We start from the raw sequence: 16,391 nt of genomic DNA on the forward strand, positions 1-16,391 counted from the left end.
CCACCTTGAGTTGCCTTCTTATCATAACCTCAGGTATGATGAAAATGCTCATTACGAATGACAAAAGGCATTCCTGTCACTCAGGAGATCCCAAAGGTTTTTAAAGCTCTGTGCCAGGAAAGGGGGACAAAGACTGAATGGGCTTTTAAAAAAGTCATACCAGAGATTGTAATGGACAGTTCCTAGGGAAAGGAAGTGGGAGCTGAGGATGGAAAGGCAAGGTGGGCCAGATAGAGAAGGTCAGGTTGATGGGTACGGGGAGGAGAAATCACTGCTCCCTCCCGAGGAAGTGCAGGCAGAGGAGAAGCAGTAGACGCCACTCCCTCACTTGAGTGTCTTGGCAGACTCTCACTCTTCCAGTAAGTTTAATTTTCCCCCAGGTAGTTCGTCCAGGAGGAGGCATCCTTCAGTCTCGGCTTTGGCACCAAGGTCCCCACAACTCAGGGCCAGGTTCCCTCGTGCAGCCTCCTGACATTCCCCACGGTTCAAATACCACCTCCTTCTAGAAGGCTTCCCTGATTACCCACGTGGGAAATGACCCTGCCCTGAATTCTGAAAGCCCTTTGAAATAGTCCCCTACTGCCCCACGGGGACGTCAAGACAACTTACTGTGGCTCATTCCCGTCTCCCCAGTTTGATCCTGAGCCCTTTGCCTTACCCCTTTCTGCTTCGTTCCAAACAGCCGGCACTATGTGCTTCATAGAACATTTGTGAGCTCTGCAGACAATCTCCATCATCATCGGCTCCTCCTCTGCCCCATGAACTTACTGCCTTCCCTTGCAGAGCCCTGCCTCTGAATAGCATGTGAACGTCTGCCCTGCCAGCCTGTGGCTCCTCCAGGGAAAGAATGTGTGTCTACCTTCCAACCCTGACAAGCAGCTGGTGCCCGTGTGTGCAGAGTGAACTCAGTCACTTTCTCCTAGACAGCGTCACCTTTCTCACATTTAGGGAAAATGAAGAGTAAGGGAATGAGTTACTTATTCTCATGGAAGAGTGGGAGAGTGAGAAGAAAGTTAGGGGTTGAAGCAGGACTCACACAAAGGCAATTCTGGCCTCTTCCCACAGGGCCCGGGGCCCCCTGGGTCTCTTGTCAGGACACTGTTCTCGGTGGGTGCTCCACCAGGAGGCAGGTAACTGGCGGGATGAGAGGTCAGACCAACCTGGACCTGTGACAGGCGGGCACACGGGCAGCATGAGCATCCCGCTAGCCTTTGGGGACAGCCTGGCAGAAAGGAGTCATTCTCGGAACCTGTGAAGGCTTTCCCCTTGAATGGCTTCCAGCCCCTTTGACAACCCCAGAGCAGTGTCCCAGCCTCGGTGAGCTAGGGTTTACCCACTCACACTCACAGTCACCACCCAGAGGCCCAGGCTGAGGGGGAAGGAACCGCCTGCTCAGCCCCCACTGAGGCCGGCCCGGTGCTCCTCTTGGCAGCACTCTGCGCATCCTCAGGGGGCAGACCCCTGATGGGGTGAGTGGCACAGTCCAAGAATGAAGTTCCCTTCTGCCTCCCCTGGGCAGGTCCTATGACTTGGAGGAAGTTTCTCCAGAGAGTGGCAACTAGACATGAAGTGGGACACGGTGCCCGGGGTTTCTCAGTGGCCTCTGAAGCCGCCCAGAGTCAGTGAGAGTATCTTGGTCTCTCTCTGTGGGCTTCAGGGCCTCTGAGGCAGGGGTTTGTCTCTGGGATCCCTGGATCACAAGGCCTGTGAGTCTTCCACAGCCAGCTTCCCACCCCACACCCCTGCGGGGCATGCTACGCCACATCCTGGGGGAGCCCCCATTTGGGAAGGGATGGGATGGAAAAGGCCTGCTCCCAAGAAACAGTTAATCCTCTCCCCTTCCCCCAGGCCCCTTGCACCTGCAGGCTGCGGTGTGTGGTTTCCCACAGCTGCAGCTGGCTCTGCAGAGCCCCTCCCTTTGAGGGAACCTGAGAGGCTCAGGGCCTGAGGCGCCAGGAGGGGCTTCTCGCCCTCCGTCCAGCTGCTGGGGATGGCATGGGAGGGCCTGGCTGCCCTCTGACCTGGACATACCACAAGAGTGCTCTGGTTGAGTGACCCATCTGTGATTCCTGGCTTGCAAACCAAAGGCAGAGATTCCAGTTTGGGAGGTCAGAGAGGTTTCTGAGAAGGGAAATCAGTCATGAGGCCCCTCAGCCCTGGGCTTGCTCCGGCTCTGCTGCCTTCTGGAAGAAGCTGACTGGCCTGGGTGTGGGCTGGGCATTCCCCTGGGGTAAGACGCAGTGCTACAGAAAGAGAGGGTGAGTGGAGGGTAGAGGTGAGTGGGAAGGACCGGGAGGAACAGGAGGAAGTAAGGTGTGGCCGGACCAGGCCTCTGCTGGTCAAGACAGCCTTGAAGCCGTGGTGCTGGCACTCTGGCAGGCTCAGCCCTCTGGCTATCCCAGAAGACGGCAGGTTGCCACAGAGCCTGGGCAAATACCCAGCTGCCCTCTGAGCCAGGTGTTCCAGGGACACCTCTGAATACTGCTTATGCTGAGACAATGAGACAGAAAGTGCCAGGAGCTTCCTGGCTGGGACACATCTTCAGGAGCATTAGCCTGGAGCAGAGGCTGAACCATCCTAACAGCCTGCCCACGTCCCCAGCCCCGGGCTGCCGGGCAAGTGCTCACATCCCCCGGGGACAGGTGGATGGCACACAGGGTCATGGCAAAGGGCTGCTCACTGGGTCCAGAGCCAGGACCTGGGAAGAGGGAGGGAGATGCAGGAATCTGGCAGGCACGAGCCTCACAGGGCCCAGAGCTCTGGCTTCTCTCAGATCCAGCTCCAGGCAATGCTTCAGTTCAGCACTCCCCCTGCGGGGCCGCGGGGGCCTTGGGCTCGGGACTTTGGTGGCCTCCTGTCTGCAGAAAAGCCCCACTCCCCACTCAGAGACAAGTCCCCACCCCAGAGCAGGAAGAGAGAGGACGATTGAGCAAAGGAGGCCTGAGGGGAAACAGAGACACCCCTCTACAGGAGCCCCTGAGTCAGGTGTGGGAGGAGGGAGAGGCAGGGCCCAGCAGAAGCCACCGTTTGCACCACACTCCTCTACCTCAGGCGGAGACCAGCTGCAGGGTGGCAGCCAGCGCTTGGAGGAGGTGAGGGAGCATGCCGGCGCGGCACCCAGCAGCCTTCATTCTTGGCTCCCACACAGCTTGATGCTCCTTTCAGGATATAACTGATGCCAACCACCCAGGGCCGTGGCCAGGAGTCCACTGTGTACTCAGACCGTGCTTGGCCCATTTGCAGCAGTGCCACAGGGCCACGGGCGCAGAGCTCTGGCTGGGAGTCACTGCCAATTCACAGTTTGCCCTCAGGTGCGTGGAGGCAAAGGCCTATGAAAGACGAGCTTGGCACTCCTGGGGAGAGGGCACGAGGCAGGTGATCTGCCCACAGTGGCTTATTTGTGGCTTCATCACTGTGATGACGCTATGTTTGGCATTTCCTCATTATTGTTATCCAGACCCCACGTATCAAGAAAAGTACAGGAAATCTGCTGTTGGGACAGCGGCAGCACTATGTGGGGTGCTACCTTCTGATCTGGGACTTAAACAGCATTGCTATTTCCTCCTTGCTCCAAGTCATCCATTTTGACAATTTTGTATCAGCGTGGACCCTTCACCGAGACTGAAATATCTCTGTTATTCAGTTAGGGATCTTTCTATTAATGCGTTTATTTAGTATTTCATTCCAGACATTCAGTGAGTGCCTGCTGTGTGTCATCCATTGTGACAGTGTTGGGAACACGGTGATGAATAAAACAAGGCCCCTGTCCTGGGTGAGCTGAGAGGCCACACCCCACCTGTCAGCTGACATCTTAGGGAGGACACTATCTGCATCCAACCCTGACTACTGAACACTTTCAGTTTCTTGGAAGAAAGATTTTAAAATCTTCAGAAAATGAGAACTCCTCCAAATAGGATTTTAATTTGTTTCATATATTTTAAAATTTTACATTTTAATATGTAACAGTCATACGGTTCAAATACAAAAATGACATCAATGGCTCAGTGAGAAGTTTTCCTCCTAATTTTTCCCTAACAGTTCCCAATTTCTGATATAAAAAATGTTATGTCCTTGCAGGATTTACTTATGTAAATACACATTCTTAGTTTTCCTCTTCATTATTCCAAAGGTTGTTTACTGCAAACATGCTTTTTCTTGCTCATACATCCTGGAGATTGTCCCATATCCACACAGAGAAGGTTCCCCATTTTTTCTTACCGCCGCAAAGTGTTCCTTGTTCTAAACCAGTCTTCTATTGATAGTACTGGGTGGCTGGTCCCCAATCTTTTGCTCTCAGACTGTGCCATGTATGTCCTTTCAGACGTGGGCAGGTACATCTGTAGGATGTGTTCAAGGGTTTGTAATTGAGAGAGATTGCAAATTGTCCTCCATAGAGGTTGCACTGCTTTCATCCCCACCAGCAACGTATGAAAAGACCTGTTTCCTGTTTTCCCTAACAGGCTGCTATTTATTTATGTATTTATTTACTTATTTATTAGAGCCAAGGTCTCACGCTGTCACCCACGCTGGAGTGCAATGGCGTAATCATAGCTTACTGCAGCCTCAAACTCCTGGGCTCAAGCAACCCTGCTGCCTCAGCCTCCTGATTAGCTGAGACTACAGATACGTGCTACCACACCCTGTGCTACCACACCCTACTAATTTTTCACTTTTTGTAAAGACAGTGTCTCACTATGTTGCCCGGGGTAGGGGGGTCTCTGACTCCTGGCCTAAAGCAATCCTCCCGCCTCCACCTCCCAAAGTATTGGGATAAGCTAATATTTTTAAATAGAAAGGAAGGAGGCAATATGAGGCCTCTAAAGAAGAAAGGTAGGAAGAAGGTGAAGCCCAGACGGAAGCCTGGAGCACACAGAGCTGCAGCCACTGACTGCAGCTTTGCTTATGAGGCTGCACAGATGGCTGGGGACTGAGTGCCTTCGGGCCATGATGTTTTATTTGTGTTTGAGCAGTAAGCCTTACAGCTGATAAATGGGTTTTTTTCTCCTGGGGGAGCACGGGATTCTAGGAAGACAGTCTATGAGGAGAGCCTGAGGGAAGAGAGTGTAGTTGGTACCTGGGGGTGCGAGGCTGTGTCTTGGTCCCTTCAGGCTGCCATAGCAGAATACCATAGACTGTGTGGCTTAGAAACAACAGAAATTTATTTCTCAATGTTCTGGAGGGTGGGAAGTCCAAGATTGAGGTGCCATCAGATTCGGTGTCTGGTGAGAGCCTGTTTCCTGGCTCATAGACCGCACCTCTCACTGTCCTCACCTGGTGGAAGGGTGTCACTGGGGACTGAGTGTCTTCATTTTTATCAGTGCTTCTTTTGTAAGGGCACTAACGCCCTTGTGCGGGCCCCACCCCCGTGACCTAAGCACCTCCCAAACAGCATCACCTCATGGGTGAAGATTTCAACATGTGAACTGTGGGGGGCACAAGCATTCAGAACATAGCAGGTGGCATATAAAAGTGCAGACCACAATGTCCAGCAAATACATACGCATTTCCAGTAGTCAGGGGAAGAGACACAGGGAGAGGTGGAGGAGGGTGGAGAAGAGGAAAGTCTTCTCTGAGGAGGTAACGTTTGAGCAGAATCCAATTCATAGATCTGGGAAGAAAAGTTCCAGCAAAGGGACAAGCAAGGGTCAAGGTCCTGAGGGGAAGGAGAGGAGAGGGGCCTGCTCAAGACAGTGAGTGACATGGGAGGAATTGGGACAGGGACAGCAAAGCTGGGAGCCCGGGGGGTGCTGGACCATGGAGAGCCTGGAAGGCCATGGCAGGGAGTTTGAGGTTTATCTTAAGAATAATGAGAAAAAGAAACTGGTCAGAAAAACCACATATTGCATTTTTCCATTTCTACAAAATATCCAAAATAAACAAACCCAGAGAGACAGAAAGCAGATTCTTGGTTGGCTGGGGCTGGGGAGATTGGGAGGAAATGAGGAGTGACTAATAATGGGTGCTGGGTTTCGTTTGAAGGATGATTAAAATGTTCTAAAATTGATTGTGGTGATGCTTGCACAACCCTGCAAATAGACTAAAAAAAAAAAAACCATTGAATTGTATGCTTTCAGTGGGTGAATTATATGATATGGGAATTACATCTCAATAAAGCTGCTTTATTTATTGATTCATTTATTTATTTTGAGACAGGATCTTGCTCTGTCACCTAGGCTGGAGTGCAGTGACATGACACAGTCACAGCTCACTGCAGCCTTGACCTCCCAGGCTCAAGTGATCCTCCTACCTCAACCTCCTAAGTAACTGGAACTATAGGTGCAAGCACTACTGTACCCAGCTAATTTTAAAGGTTTTTTTGTTTGTTTGTTTGTTTGTTTGTTTTTGTAGAAGCAGGGGTCTTGCTATGTTGCCCAGGCTAGCCCCAAACTCCTAGGCTTGAGTGATGCTCCTGCCTTGGCTTCTCAAAGTGCTAGGATTATAGGCATGAGCCACTATGCCCAGCCTTGTTATTTTTTTAAAAAGGATTTTAAAAATTAAAAATATAAAAAGGATAATAGGAAGCTGTTAGAGGGTGATTTAATCAGCAGTAACATCCTCCCTCAGGCTGTTGTGGGAGAACAAACTGTAGGGAGGGGAGAGTGGGGGCAGGAGATGGTCGGGAAGCTAGTGCTGTGGACCAGGCAAGGAGCAATAGTGACTTGGCCTGGGTCAGTCGCTTTGCAATGAGGATTAATGAGAAGGCCAGACTGGGGTATTTTCTGAAGCTAGAGTTTGATAATTAATTGGATGTGGGGGGTGGGAGAGAGAGAGATGAATCTTGGCCATTTAACTGTAGTAAAAAGACTGGAGGAATAGTTGGACAACGGGAGGGATGGGGCATATGAGCTGTTTTGGACATGACAGGCCTCCGAGGTGTCTGCTAGGCAGAGGGGATGTCAGGGCAGGGTCACCACCATGTAGATGGTCACTGCCAAGAGCCGGACACTCCTCCAAACACATACATTAAATCATTTAGTCTTCTCAGTAACCTCTGAGGCGAGAGCTGTAGCTATTCCTGTCCATACGGGGCGAATCCTATGTGCCACTTCAAATGCCCGCAGCCTGACCTCTTGTTCCAGCCATTGCCCCAGTGACCAGTTTTGCACAGGTCTTGACCAGCGCCGTGTAAATGCGGCCTGACAGGGCCTTTCCACATGCCTCTCGCCTGACACCATGATGGGGGGATACCCGTGGAACCTGCTTGGCATTGACACATGAGCCGGCCAGAAGTGAAGGGGAGCTAACGTTCCGTGGGATGACTCGAGAGGAGCCAATGGATAACTGTGCTCCTTCTTCCAGTGGGTTCTGAAGTACATTTCACAAAGCTTCACTGAAAGACTGAGTGGTGTTCACGTAGAGAGATGTTAACACACTCCCACATTGACTCCCCGCTTTCTCTGTTTCTTTCCTCCTCCGCCTCACCCTGCTCCCTGGGATCATGTTCCCAAATAAACTACTCATGCTTAAGCCTTTGTCTCAGGCCCCATGTAAGACCCGATCCTACGTGAAGAATTTAACAGCAACAACATCACACCAGGGGCAGAGCAGGGGTTCACACCCCAGCAAGCTTCTCCACTCGCTTCCATGTTGCCTCTCAAAGATCCCAACCTCTAGAGGACATTTAAAGGCACAGGCCTAGATGGAATCTAACCATCTAACCAGCAGAGACTGTAAACAAGAAAAAAGTCCCCACACCACGCTCACATTTAGAGATCAAGAAGAGGAGGTGCCAGCGAAGGAGCCAGAGAAAGAGCTGCCATCGGGGTAGGAGGAAGCCAGACCAGTGTGGAGTCCTGGACTCCATGAAAAGATAGTGTTGCAAGGAGGAGCGAGTGCCCTACTGTGCAAACGCTACTGAGAAATTGAGGAGGTGAGACTAGGAGACAGACCTTTTGGATGCGCCAATAGGAGGTCACTGGTGACTTGGACAAGGGCAATTTCAGTGGAGTGACAGAAACAAAAGCTTGGCTGGTGCAGGCTAAGAGGGAGTGGAGGTGAGGATTCGGAGAGGTAGCCAGCAGGGACAACCAGTTCAAGGAGGAGTGCGTAAAAGGGAGGAGGAAGTGGAGCAGAAGCTGAAGAGGGTTTAGGGTCAAGGAAGAGTTTGTTTTGAAAATGAGAGTGATCATAGTGCGTTTATGTGCTGAAGGGAATGGTCTGGTAGAGAGAAGGAGCTGGATAGTGCAGGAGGGAGAAAGATGATTTCAGGCAAAGTCTTGAGCAAGTGAAGGGATGTGGTGCACAAAATGAAGGGATTGGCCAGGAATGCAAGAGGAGGCCATCCCTCTATCCATCCGTCCATATATCCATCCATCCATCTGTCTGTCCATCCATCCGTCTGTTTGTCCGTCCATCTGTCCACTCATCCACCCATCCATCCATCCATCCATCCATCTGTCCGTCCATCCATCCATCTATCCACCCATCCATCCATCCACCCATCCATCCATCTATCCATCCATGCATGCATCCATTGTGAGAAAGAAAGGCACCAGTGGGCGCAGATGCAGGCACCTTGGGAGATCTGACAGTGAGAGGCAGGTACATTCCAGCTGATGGCATTTAGTTTCTCAGCAAAATAAGAAGCAAGATCTTTAACAGCGAGAAGCTAAGGGAAGGTGTTGAGGGTTAGAGAAGATGTGAAACACTCATCTGGAGAGTGGCGCAGTGAATTTAATAGAGAAATATAGTAGGATGACTGGGCAAGCTGAGTGCTCACTTGAAGTTTGTGGTCAGAAGCGTCCAGTGCGGCTACTCAGGATGACTGTGAGTTTCCTCAGCAATGCTTGGCTACTCAGTGCAGGTGCGGGGTGTTGGGTTTAAGCAGGGTGGAGGCTGTGTCAGGAGATTCCAATTGAAGGCAAAGGAGCAAGAGAGGAGGGGGCTTCCGCAAATGGGTGATTCTTGTCAGGACCTACAGAATCCAGCTGGAGAAGGGGGTTGAAGGCAGTGAAAGAGGACGAGTTCAAAGGCGGAGAGTTTCCACAGGGGACACATCATTGAATGGAGGTAATAGAGTAGATGAGCTGAGAGCCCAGGAAGGGTGGTCAGGGAGCAGGGGGTTCAGAAGTGCTAAGGCAAAACCCTTGCCATGGGAGTGGAAGGCAGAGGCAGCAGAACGAGAGGTGGAGAGTGAGGAGGCCAAAGACCAAGAGTGGGAGGTGCTGGGTGGACATCTACATGGACGATCTTCCTTGTCCACCATCTCTTAAACAGCTCCCCCATCCTGCCACTACCCCTTCATCTGCCTTTTCCTTTCATGGCCCCTCTGCCTAACATTATTTTACATAGGACTGGTTCATTGGTTAATTATCCTTGCTGCCATCAGAATGTAAGCATCTGAGGGCAGGGACATTTTCTCTCTGGTCTACACCTATAAACTCTATTCTAAGAACAGTACCTGGCACATATTACGTGCTCAGAAACATGTGCTGGACAAAAGAATGAATGTTAAGGTCTAGGAAAAGCATGGAGGAGTGGTGGTGGAGAGGAAGACCATGGACCAGGTACTAAAATCTGTGAATGAGCAGGAGTGGCCTAGAGTATGGTAAATACTAGAAGGGATGGCGGCTGGTCTGGTCTGATGGCATAGCTGCAAAGGAGTCCCTCATGCAGACTCAGGGTGAGGAGGAAGGGGGAGAAACCTACAGGTGGCCATGAAAGCAAGGAGAACAACTCGCCGCCTCCAGGCATACTGGTGTGAGGGATGTGGAAGAAGAAAAAAGATCCAAGACAGGAGGTGGCTGCAAGGAAGCTGTGTCTGGGGGTCAGGCAGGTTTCCAGTAGAACAGGACGGTTAAAGGAATGTTCAAAGGGAAAGTCAAGAGTATGGGGAGATTTTGCTGATGACAAACCACAAGTTCCCTAGAGCAGAGTGAAAGAATCTGGGGGATTGGGTCAAATTAGGGGAACAGAGCTATATGGGGGTGAAAGTCTTGGGGATGAAGGATGAACAAGAGTGTCAGGCTTCTGGAGGTGTCTAGGGACACAAGGCCACAGGGCATCATGGGCTCTCCTGAAGGTCTCTCTCGGGTAGGTGGGTACTCCTGCTCATGCCGGCTCCTCCTCCAGCCAGGGCCCATGGGCCGTGGACCACAGTGAGGCAGTGATGTTGGCGTTGGAGGGGACTTGCCAGACACTGAGTGTTCGGGGTGGGAGGAGAGGGCAGCTTTGGGCACTGGAAGGAAAGTCAAGCACGCACTCCAGAGACTGGATTGTCATCCCAATCTTTCCTACAAACCATGATGTAACATTGGGCAAAATGAGCATGATTTTCCTTATCTACAAAATGGAGAGGAGAGGAGGTCTCTTTTAGCTCTGCAAACCCGAGCCTCTGTCTCCTCCTTTCCTTGACTTCTTCTAGCTCCTGTGTCCTCAGCCCTCCCAACTTGTAGCTAAGCCCTGGCTTTGTATTAACCACCCTCCTTCTGTCAGCATCACTGAGAGGCATAGCCAAGGCCTGCCCTCTTCCTCCTCAATGGCTCCAAAATGCTGCTTGCACTGTCCCATGCCACTCTGATCCTAAGCAGCCAAGTGGGCAGGCTGACACTCCTTTGGGCATGGAAGTGAACATCAGCCATGAGTAGGGAGAGGAAACTGCCCACAGAGAGGGCAGACTCCATCAGGGGCAAGTGACAAAGCCACAGACTGACATGAAGAGGCTTCCCAGGCCCTCTGGAAGGGAGCGAAGCCAGCAGCCTGGCTCCTGGGATGGGCTGTCCGCTATTCAGCAGCTCCATGGGCCTGGAAGTGAGCCCAGGGAGCCAGCCAGAAGGAGGCTGTGGCCAGAGGCTTGATTTGCAGCCTGGGACTAGGATGCAGGGAGCTGGGTTCTCATCCAGGCTTCACCCATAGCAAATGTGTGACTCTCCCTGGCCCTCTGGGCAGGGACTATAACTACCTTGCTTACCCCAGTTGCTGGAGGCCAATATTCACTGAGCATTCATCATGAGTCAGGCATTCAGTAATCCTCACAATGGCCCTAGAAATTAGCCTCTACTATTTTCACGCTTTAGGGAGGAGGTGACACATAGAACATCTAAGTAACTTGCCTAACACTCCATAGCTTATAAGTGGCAGGGCCAGGATCTTAGCCCTAAATCATACATTGGAAATGTATTATCATTGAGGTCCCTCAGCAATCTTGTGATGCAGGTATTACCATCCATTTTACAAACACGGCAATGGCTCAGAAGTCTTCAGTTATTTGCCTAGGGTCACTTGGCTGACTGTAGCAGAATCAGGATTTGAACCCAGGCCCGACTTCAAAGCCAGTCCTCTTCTCATTGGGTTGCACCCCCAGCATCAGCACAGGGACAGTTCCTCAGGCTGACTGGCCAAGGCCCCATCTGTGAAAACAGGATAGGAAACGGCAGCCTAACTCTAGGCAGGGCGCAGGCTCAGCGAGGGGGTCTACAGGGCTGAAGAGGCAGCTGGCCAGAGATCCACAGGAAGCATTTTGTTGACACATCTTCATCACTCTGGAATTTGAGCAACAACATTTACCCCTTCTGAAACTCACCCAGAGGAAGTGGATTTTCTGACGCAGATGAAGAGTGAGAACTGTCTCCATTTAAGTCTTCTTTGAGAACAATACCAGCTGAGCGGCTCTTTACATTCCGGCTTCTTTTGAGAATCTCTGAAGATGATTAAGTCATTGTCAGCTGGTAAGAGTTGGTCTCACTACTTCTCATGTTGGATCATTGAGGCAAGAATCCTTTTTGGGTATCTTTTAGTGAGGAAAAAAGTGGGGACAAAGATATGTAAGGCACTGCTTGCCAGAAGTCGTGGGGTGGGAAGGGGAAGTGTGCAGAGTTCTAGAGCCTTTCTTCACCTGGTGGATGTGCACTGGCGATGCGTGTACTTGGCTGTGAAGGCCCAAATTTAGGACAGGGAGTTAGAACCACCCACAGTGAAAGTCTAAGGGCCTTTTCATCTTGCAGCCTCACCAGACTCCCACCAATAACACAAATACTGTAGTACAAATACTATGCTCAGTAAATGTCAGTCTGCCTCACAAACGGTTCAGGGAAGGCTTTGAGGAGGAAAAAGGTGGAATTTCACCTGGGCCTTGAGGGGAATTTGGGAGGTGCAGAGATGGGAAAAGGAACGAGACTGGGAGAACAGCATGAGCAGCGCACGTGGTGCACTGTGGGAGTGTGTCGTGGGAGATGAGATCATACAGCTTCAGAGTCTGGAGTCCTTTACTCCAGGGACCTGGTGACCACGTGGTGATCTGCATCTCCTGTTCTCTACACCTTGACTTCTCTTAGGCCCGGAACCATATCCTGCTCCACAAGCTTCATCCTTGGCAAGGAGTTGCACCTGCCCAGAGAGAAAACCTTTTGAAACTGGCACAAAGGCACTGGAGAGACTGGCAAGGCCCCCACTTGACGATCTGGCTCATCCATCTGCACACTGACCATGCTAAGAGCTGTCTGCAGTGTTGGAAAACTTCTCTAGCTGTGCTGTCCTCTATAGTGGCACTAGCTGCCTGTGGCTTCTGAGCACTTAAACTGTGGCTGCAGAGACTATGTTAAATTGTATTTAATCATAATTCATTTAATTTTAGTTTCTGTACTGGGCAGGGCAGGTGCACATTTCCTACCTGGCCACGGACAGTAAGCTCCATAAGAGGCTGATTGTGCCTGGTTTGCTTCTAGGCTTATCCTCAGCACCTGCACCAGTCTAGAATATGATTGGCACTCTATTAATTAAAAGTTCCCAGGTAAATGAATTAGTGGATTCTCTGTTTCCTCCACTATGCCACAACCTCCTTAAGGGCAGAGATGGTGTCTTCAAAAAAAAAAAAAAAACAAAAAAAAAAACATTCTGGACAAAAACACATAAGATCTACCACCTTCACCACTGTTAAGAGTCCAGGTCAGTAGTATTAACTACACTCACATTGTGATACAACAAAAGATTGTGTCTTTTTACATTCTTAGGGCCCAGCACAGTGTCTGGCACATAATCTTAGTAAACACTGGAAGATCACATGCTTTTGCCAAGGCCAGAACAGAGGTCAGTGACATCCATTACCACCCTTTCACACATCCACTGGGGCTTTAAAAATGACCTTGAATGAAAGCTCTTGAGTCTACAGAAATGGGCTACAAAAAAGGTTTACAAGATAATCTATTAAGAGTAGGGAATATAGGCTGGGCATGGTGGCTCACACCTGTAATCCCAGCACTTTGGGAGGCTGAGGTGCATGGATCACTTGAGGTCAGGAGTTCGAGACCAGACTGGCCAATGTGGTGAAACCCTGTCTCTACCAAAAGTTATTCAGGCATGGTGATGCATGCCTGTAGTCCCAGCTACTTGGGAGGCTGAGGCATGAGCATCACTTGAACCCAGGAGGCAGAAGTTGCAGGGAGCCGAGATGGCGCCACTGCACCCAGCCTGGGCAACAGAGCAAGACTCCGTCTCAAAAAAAGAAAAAAGAAAAAAAATCTAAAGTAAATCTCAATACACATGACATATGGATTGACAGTCACACATAAATATGATTGACAAGGACACAAATATTTGGAGGTGCTGCCTGTCCATCTGTTGCTGATTATGTGGAGATCACTTGCCTAGAACCCTGAGATAGAATGATGTTTCTAACTCTGCCGAACCGGGTCTCTCCCAGCCTCCAGTCACTTTCTTCCTTCAGTTCAGGGAACCCTCAATACCCAGTAAGAATGAAGAAGTTGCAGGTCTGAGCTTGAGGAGGCCTGGGCTAAAGGGAGGTTAGCACTGCCAGGGCATTCTGAGGACTGTGAAGAACTGGAATATTGGCCACAGGCATCTACGTATTTGAATCATATCCATTTTTTAGCTCACTCCTAGCACAGGAGTCAAAACTTATGTTCTGGCCCCCAGGTACATTTCCAGTCTCTTACTCATAAGATTGTGACATACCACCAGGGGTGCCCAAAGGGGTTTGTGAATCAAGATAGTTTGAGGAGAATCCATTTTCTGATCCTCAGTTTTTCTATGCTCTTTTTCCTAAAAGCAATCTTCCTAAAAAGGCATCTAAGACAAGGCATCCCCTTCCCCATTTGCTGGGGAAGACAGACTTACAAGAGAAAGCTGCCCCTCTCACCCGTGGGACCCCCCACTCTGGGGCACTGCCCTAGGGGTAGAAATCTCCAAGTCATCAAACAAAGTGACTCCTGGGGGTGAAGTGACAGAGGAGCAAAGTCTTTCTGCAAGTCAAGTGGCTTCCAGCTCTGCTTTCAGCAAAATTGAAAGAGGCACTAATCAAATTGTCAGCGGATCATAAAAAACATTTTGATAATAATGTTATTAGGCATATAACTTGGAAGAAGTTCAAAGAATTGAATGACATTCTCATAACAAACTCATTGGCTTCCATTTATTTATTTACGTGGACAGTGTTTCTCCATGTTTAAACCTACAAAAAACTAAACATGGGAATAAAATTCATGTTGAACCTTGTGTGGGTCTAGCAATAAGTCATCCACATATACATACACTAATTGAGAAGGAAACCTGTCTCAGCCCCCAACAATTTTATTAAGAGATGCGTTTCCAGCTGGGCGCGGTGGCTCACGCCTATAATCCCAGCACTTTGGGAGGCCAAGGCAAGCAGATCAACTAAGGTTAAGAGTTCGAGACCAGCCTGACCAACATGGAGAAGCCCTGTCTCTACTAAAAATACAAAATTAGCCGGACGTGGTGGCACACGCCTATAATCCCAGCTACTGGGGAGGCTGAGGCAGGAGAATCGCTTGAACCTGGGAGGCGGAGGTTGCGGAGAGCGGAGATGGTGTATTGCACTCCAGCCTGGGTAACAACTCCATCTCAAAAAAAAAAAAAAGAGATGCATTTCCAATAAAAATTTACCTTTTATGTTTAATAGTTGTTTATCAAATTTCATAATTATTTACATTGCTCTGATCAATTGGGTATAAACTATTCTAACACTAAAATCATAACAAAAATTAATGCTCAGCTTTGGGAACAGAGGAATTTTTTTTTTTTGTTTTGAGACGGAGTCTCGCTCTGTCACCCGGGCTGGAGTGCAGTGGCGCAATTTCGGCTCACTGAAATCTCTGCCTCCTGGGTTCAAGCGATTCTCCTGCCTCAGCTTCCTGAGTAGCTGGGACTACAGGTGTGTGCCACTACGCCTAGCTAATTTTTGAATTTTTAGTGGAGACCAGGTTTCACCATGTTGGCCAGGATGGTCTTGATCTCTTGACCCTGTGATCTGCCCACCTCGGCCTCCCAAAGTGCTGGGATTACAGGCGTGAGCCACCATGCCTAGCCAATAAAAGATTTTCAAGCATAAAAAATAAATACAGGCTGGGTGCTGTGGCTCACACCTGTAATCTCAACACTTCAGGAGGCCGAGGTGGGCGGATCATTTGAGCCTAGGAATTGGAGACCAGACCAGCCTGGGCAATATGGTGAAACTGTGTTTCTACAAACAATACAAAAATTAGCCCAGCATAGTGGTACAGGCCTATAGTTCCAGCTGCTCAGAAGGCTGAGGTGGGGGAATCACCTGAGCCCAGAAGGTCGAGGCTGCAGTGAATCATGATGACACCACTGCAGTGAATCAGGATGACACCACTGCACTCCAGCATGAGCGACACAGCAAAACCCTATCAAAAATAAAAATAAAAAACCTTACATTAGCATAAAATCTGTAACAGGAGTAGAATGGAAATACAAGTTCTTGGAGAGAACAGAATAATGTAAACTTCTAAGCTGTTTAATTAGAGTTTGTTCTCCTATTTTTTAAAATGGATAATGTTGGACACAGAATTGCTCTGACATTCAGATTCCACTGGACATTTACAAGAAAGATACAATTTTTGTTTGAAAATGTCAATATTCATTTTTCTTTGAATTTTCTTGACTATAAAATATAATAAAGGCATATAGAAAGTGAAAAAATATTCATAAAGTGCTTAAAAGGATATCCTTTGGAACTATACAAATTTGTGATGGAAAATTTCAAATGCCAACTTACATACAAGAGGGGAGGTCATGTAAAAATCATTTAAGGGGCTTTGAAGGCAGCTGTCTGGGGAGTTAAGGTCTTGTTTCTCCTGTGCCCTCTCTCACCCCTGAGGTATCGGGTGGGCCTCTGGAGGTGCATCTGCCTATACAGGGAATCTTTGATGTAGCAAAACACACACACACACACACACACACACACACACACACACAGAACACAAAAAACCCTCACAGCTTGGGCTGCCCTTGGGCTCTGGAAACCACCATCCTGCCTGCCCCACTCCTGCTCTCAGCCCCCTCCTCAGGCCTAAGCCTCCCTAGCCGTCCCCACCCCCACTCCACTGCCCAAGCAGTCCACCCCGCTGTCACCTCCCAGCCCTGGCCCGGCCAGCCCTGGAGTAAATAAACCACTGGGC

The 16,391-nt window shown here is 49.6% G+C and overlaps 1 long non-coding RNA gene across 3 annotated transcripts in view; it reads right to left on the minus strand.

Annotated features, from left to right (window-relative positions):
* Nucleotides 1-3,792: 3,792 nt before the first annotated feature.
* Nucleotides 3,793-16,391, minus strand: part of LOC114679379 (uncharacterized) — a 33,561-nt gene continuing 20,962 nt past the window's right edge. For 2 of the 3 annotated variants that reach the window (XR_013395499.1, XR_013395498.1), the window contains 3 exons: nt 15,518-15,617; nt 11,162-12,324; nt 3,793-4,337 (listed from right to left, as the gene is read on the minus strand). This is a non-coding gene — a long non-coding RNA (uncharacterized LOC114679379). The remainder of the gene's footprint in view (nt 4,338-11,161; nt 12,325-15,517; nt 15,618-16,391) is intronic. The other variant, XR_013395500.1, reaches the window with a different exon arrangement.

This window comes from Macaca mulatta, chromosome 7 (assembly GCF_049350105.2).
Source record: "Macaca mulatta isolate MMU2019108-1 chromosome 7, T2T-MMU8v2.0, whole genome shotgun sequence".
In the NCBI taxonomy this organism is placed as follows: domain Eukaryota; kingdom Metazoa; phylum Chordata; class Mammalia; order Primates; family Cercopithecidae; genus Macaca; species Macaca mulatta.